This window comes from Gekko japonicus, unplaced genomic scaffold, assembly GCF_001447785.1.
Source record: "Gekko japonicus isolate JY-2015 unplaced genomic scaffold, Gekko_japonicus_V1.1 scaffold2339, whole genome shotgun sequence".
Lineage (NCBI taxonomy): Eukaryota > Metazoa > Chordata > Lepidosauria > Squamata > Gekkonidae > Gekko > Gekko japonicus.
The window spans coordinates 157,693-163,692 of NW_015169855.1; the positions used below are offsets into that span (position 1 = coordinate 157,693).

The window sequence follows — 6,000 nt, forward strand, 5'->3', positions numbered from 1 at the left end:
ACTTTTTACACAGAGGAGAGAGGCTGGGTCTTTGCATTGCTGAAGCTTATAGTAACAGCATTCAGCTGCAAGCACCCAGAAGTACTACTCGATTAAAAGGTTTTTTTCTTCACAACAGTAATCTCCAAAATGGTGTACATACAAAAATTAAAACACGCACACCAGCATAAAATACAGCCAAGGAAACTCAACAGCAGAACAGCAGTCCTGTGCTGCGGAAAGGAAAAACAGAAGCAACCTTTGAAAATACATGGTCAAGGTTCTGTAAATGGATTGAAGAATAGAATAGATAAAATATACAGACTTACAACCTTTTAAAAGATTATAAAAATCTTTATTTTAAACCTATGCAAAAGATTTATATAAGAATACAAGGTGGAACACGGAAAACATGTAAATTGATGATATAATAAGAATCCCCCCATTTATGTATGTCTGTGTTATGTTTGTCTTTATGAAAAATTAAATGATTATTTAAAAAAGAAGGATGTGGACAGAATGGAGTGGCATTGGGTATGCATTTGTAGAGGAGACAGCATTTAAACCCCGATAGTCGGTGCACAGACGCAAACCCCCATCCTTCTTTTTCCGGAAGAGGACAGGGGCTGCGTACGGGGAAGAAGCAGGACGGATGAAACCTCGCGCAAGGTTTTTGTCAATAAACTTCCGCAACTCCACTTTCTCCCAGGGGCTCATAGCATAGATTTTTCCCTTGGGCATTTTGTGCCCCAGCAGCAGCTCTATGGCACAGTCAGAATTGCGATGGGGGGGGGGCAGCTCATCAGTTTCGGCTTCGCCAAATACTTGAGCCAGATCTCTATATTCCCGAGGGATTTTTCCCAGTTCCTCTGCAGCTAAGCACGCTCGAATCTGGTCACTGCCAGGTGCCACCCCCCACTTCGGGTTCCAGAGATGGCTTTGGCATCTGGGGGAGATGAACTTTACTACCCTGTCCCCCCACAAAATATATGGATCATGCCCGTGGAGCCATGGGTTCCCTAGTACCAAGGGGAATCTGGCCCCCGGGGACACAATAAAGGTCTGTTCCTCCCAATGGTCCCCAGCCCCCACGCGTAACGGTACAGTCTCGTATTTACAGGGCTCTTTCATCGAGGATCCATCCATTTGGGTAAATACTAAGGGCTCGGCCAACCTGACCACATCTGCATCCAGGCCAGCGACCAGGGAAGGGTTAATTAAATCTCGCCCGCACCCCGAATCGATTAGGCCCCGGACTCTAATGTGCGTGCCGCCCAACGCGGGGTTTATTAAAGTCACAGTCATGAAAAATAGGGGTGGGTAGCTGCTCACCACTCTTGGCGCTTCCGTTGTGGGGTCCTGCTACTCCGTGCCACTTACAGCAGGACCTGGTCTTTTCCCGCCGGCTCCGTCTCCTCCTCCCCGCTCGACTCGTCCTCCACCTTGGTTTGGAGGGCACGGGGCCCTTTCGCTTTTGCCGTGCTCTTCCTAGGTGGGAAGTCGCTCCTGCGCTTGTCACCTTCCTCCCCGGCCCTCCTCTACCCTCTCCCAAAGGGCAGGTAGCAGCGAAATGGCCACGATCCCCACATCTTAGGCACAGCCCTTGTTTCATCCGCTGCTTCCTGACCGACGGCCCCTGGGGCCTGGCTTTTGCCTTGGGGTGGGGATGTACCGGTGCTGTTCTTACGCCCGCAACAGCGTTATCCAGGCGCATAGTGCGCAAATGGCTCTCGGCACTCTCAGCCTCCTGCATTCACGCATCCAAGGTCTGCAGGTCTCAGGTCCCCAAAACCGCGTTTCGGATCTCCGCATTCAGGCCCAATCGGTACTGCTGGGCAAACACAGGATCTGTCCAGCCTCGGATTTTGGCTGCCTGCCGATGGAACTCAGTGGAATATTCCTGGACTGTTAACTTGCCTTGCTTGAACGTCCGAAGGTACGCCTCCACCTTCTCGCTCGCCGTGCGGTCTTCGAACCGGGCTCACAGCGCCCACATGAAGGCATCAGCACTCTCCAACTCCCTCACCTCCAGGTTGTGGAGCCCCACATACCAGCTCGTCGCTGCACCCCGCAGGCGGGAAGTGATGAAATCCATGTGCGTCTCCTCGTCGGGGAACAAGTGAGCCCGGCGTTCGACAAACTTCATTACCCGCACTATAAAGAATGACAGGTTCTCTGGGTTGCCAACAAACGTTACATCCAACAAGTCTTTGGGTCGTGGCATCGCGGGGGGAGGAGGGGGAACTGGAACCACCGGTTGCGCCGGGGGTTGCGGCTGGCCCGGAGGAGGAGGGGGGGCGGTGGTAGCCTGCTTCTAACAAGTGAATCTCTAAGGTTTTTTGCTCTCTTTGCTGTAAATAAAGGAGGATTCCTCCGGGAGTGAAGGCTACCGGGAGTGAAGGACAACAGCTGCAGGATGAGTGGGAGTGAGATTCCCAAAGGTGTTTTTTCTTGTGGGAACTGTTCGTCCACGTCCAAACCTGGACTCACTGACAATCTCGATGGGAAGGAGGTGTGTCAACTCGCGGGCATTCGAAAGCTCCCCAAGCTAGTCCGCGGGTCAAAGATACTGTCCTGACTCCTACTCCCTGGCAACAACCAGGTAGTTTGCGTGGAGTCGCCCAGATGCCGGCCCCAATCCCTCTCTTTACGGTGGTAGGTCACCCCTTTTCCCAAATGCACCGGGGTAAACGATACTGTCGATCTCGGGGTGGCCCCTCCATCCATAGAGATTGGCATTCCTGGGCTCGCCGTCTGGGCTCGCCGCCATCACTGGTGCCTCCGCTCCTGCCGTCGTTGTTGGGGAAGTCACCGCCACCGCCACGGTGCTCGGTGTAGGTGCCGACGTGACCGGGGCAGGCACCATCGTGACCGGGGTGGCCACTGACGTAGTTGTCGAGGTAGCGACCCCTGCCCCACCGGGACCGCTCATCTCATTTGTGAGAGACTTGGCTCGATGGAAGAAAAAACATTCCTAACAATTTCTGTCAGGTTCCACAGCAAGTAACTCTTTACACACGTTTCCTGAGAACCATTATGCTTTATTAGAGTACAAAACCGGTACCATATCCACAGGATTATTGTTAGGAATAACTATAGGGTGGGAACATCCGTACATATAGCCAGACGAGACGAATAGCTAAGCAAATGAACTTCGAGCGTGCGTGTGGGAATTCTCCCAGTGGGCAGTTACATAATGAGCGGGAGACTCGCAGGGCCCCTGAGAGCAGAAAGATTCACACCAGTGGTGGACCGCAAGCCCTCCCATCCTTACAAGGCCAGACTGATAACACCATCTAGCCAAGCCAGCTCCCACGGTCTCCGAGGCAATGTTTACGCAAAGCTGCTGAGCTGCGAGCAAGCGGGAATGGAAGGACAGAAGCAATATAAAATTTTCCACGTTTAATCTTAGAAGTGTTTGTTATAACAGAATTCGGCCAGGGGCAGCAGATCCACCCAATTGTCTTTGTTGATAATTTGGTGAAGCAACGGAGATTTTTGCTCCAAGGTTTGATTAACCCGCTCCGTCTGGCCGTCAGTCTCTGGGTGATAGGCACTGTTGCAACCGAATTGAAGTCATGGGGAGAGCGATGGCTATTGAAGTATCCATTGTCGAAAACTGAATCAGTGACTGCTGGAGGTGGTTGCACCGTCGACAGGGTCAGGGTGTCGGCCATCCATTTAATAAACTCCCCATAAGACTTCAGATCCTCTGATGGTGATATTGGAAGGTCCTCTGACACTTTCTGCAGTAGGGAGGGGCCAGCTGGTTGCTCCAGTCTCTCATCCCGATTGTGAGTCAGAAGAACTAGACTGTTTGGAATGATCTGAAAAGAGCATCGGCAGTTCTGGTGCCAATTGGATCGGTGTCGACCAGGAAGCTGTCTGCGTCGGTGCAGTAGGTTTCTACTTGGGACGCTTGCCTGTCAGTACTGATAGCTGGGGTTGTAGAAACTCCGGCATTGGGGCAGGTTCTCGATACCGAGACAGCCGAGAAGATGTGGATTGGCGGTCCCATTCCATCAGCATTCAGGGTGGGAGCCAGGGCACATTCGCTGACAACGGATATGCTCCGTACAGGTACTGCCACTGGCGTTGATCCCAGGGCGCCAGTGGGGGGAGAAGTGGCCCCGAGGGTCAGCCTGGATCATCGGCAGGCAAACAGCGTGGGGAAGGCTGTGCAAGATCACAGGCTCCTTGGCTCGAATAAAGGCTCTTGACACTGGAGGTTCGAGAGACCTGAGTTAAGTCCATGTCCTGCTCAGAATCCGTGAGCTGAATTGGGTGCAGCAGAGGTGAGGATGGTGCACAGCAGAGGTGGGCTGTGCGCAGCCCAATGAGTCAAGCAAAGTGGCTCCAGGCACAGAGGTTGACTCCGGCATACACTGAGGAGTCAAAAATGCCTTACTGGGGGAGTCCTTCTTGAGCTTCTTGTGCGCAACAGGCTTGGCGTCCTTGCTCTCCCGGCGGTTCTTGGCGGGAGTGTGGGCATCGGACTGAGACGTCGGGACCGAGCGTTTCAGCACTGGTCGATCAACATCGGTGAGGGCTGGTGCCGGAGACATTGCGGCCGTCGACCCCGGAGTAGGGGTTGACATCGAAGCATGCCCAGAGGTGTCCTGAGGCGACGCCATCGGGGAGAGCGCTGATTCCAGCAAAGCGGTACACAGTCTCACAGCTCTGTTCTTTCTCGTTTCCTTCAAGAATTTGGAGCAGTGGGTGCAGGAGTCCACACAGTGGTCTTCCCTGAGGCACAAAAGGCGGAGGGAGTGTCCATCGGGGGGGGGGACTTACTGCCACACTTCAAACACCACGTTTACCCATAAAGTCCTGAGCAGTCAATGACGAGCTCTGTTCTCATACCCAGAAGCGATTCTTGTTTGCAGCGGCCATACTGCATACGCACTCAAGCCCCGTGTCCTGCGCCTTGGATGGCTCTCGCCGTCGGGCTCAGCCGTTCAGAAGCCAGAGAGAGAACTCCTGAGGAAGAGGGCGGGGACGGGCTGGCTCTTTTGGCCAGGCTGCTGGCCAGTAGGGCTCCCAGCGGGCTGCTGCCACCCATTGGGAGACCCGGGGAGGGGGGGGAGGGGGTGCCGTCCTGTTGACAGCCCGTTATCATTTCTGGGTGAGCCTGGAAGTGACATCGCACGGCTGTCCTATTCAGCAGAGGCGCTGGGGTTTCACCAGGAGATGACACTGAGGCAACGGCGGTTTCTGAATCATTCTTCTCCTGCCAGCCGACGAGGAACAGGGGCCGGAGGGCTGCCGCCACCTGTCAGAGCTTGGCCCTTGAGGGGTCCCCAGTCGTGGGCACGACGCAGCCGACACCTTTCTTGGCGCTCACCAAGTGGTTTTAGAAAACAGCTGGGGCCAGGTGGGGAGTCTGCACAGCAGGGCTTCTGACCGGCCACTGGAGACCTGACTGGCTGTACAGATTGAAACAACGTCCTGCCAGTGGCAACTGCCCTCATGGCGCTGGCTTTATTCTCTCCCTCTCACCCGTTTCCCCCATTATTATTATTTTTTTAAAAATCACCAACCTGCTCCCCTGCACAGGGGCTGCCCCCCCATCTCTGTGGCTCCGCCTCCCCCAGTGGCCATTCTGCGGCTGACACTGCACCGCGTGGCCTCCACCCTGTTTCCGAATTCACCGTGTGCCCACAGAATCTAAAAGGTGGGGGACCCTTGCCTCACGGAGTTTAAACTCAACCTTCACGAAGCAAGGTACAAAATTCTTACGGAGATATTTGGGTGATGCAGCTTTCAATATTTGAAAGGAAGATAAATAAATAAAACCCTCTGAGCCTGAGGCAAGCCCCCCCCCGCGCACCGATAAACATGCCAAGAGCTGCCAGAGGCACATGTGCGGTGTTCCCCCCTTCAGTCCTTCCCCCGCCCAGGTCCCGCTCCCTTGCCCGCCACAGACACAGAGGGTGGCAGAGTGAGAGCACGGGGCCACCGTTATCGGGCCAGTCGTGGGGCCTGCCCGCTGGATGAACCTGCCTGCCCCCGGAGGCGTGG

At 54.5% G+C, this 6,000-nt stretch overlaps 1 protein-coding gene across 1 annotated transcript in view; it reads right to left on the reverse strand.

The window, feature by feature from the left end:
- Window positions 1-6,000, reverse strand: part of USP54 (ubiquitin specific peptidase 54) — a 107,324-nt gene that overhangs the window by 62,534 nt on the left and 38,790 nt on the right. The gene's annotated exons all lie outside the window — the stretch shown is intronic.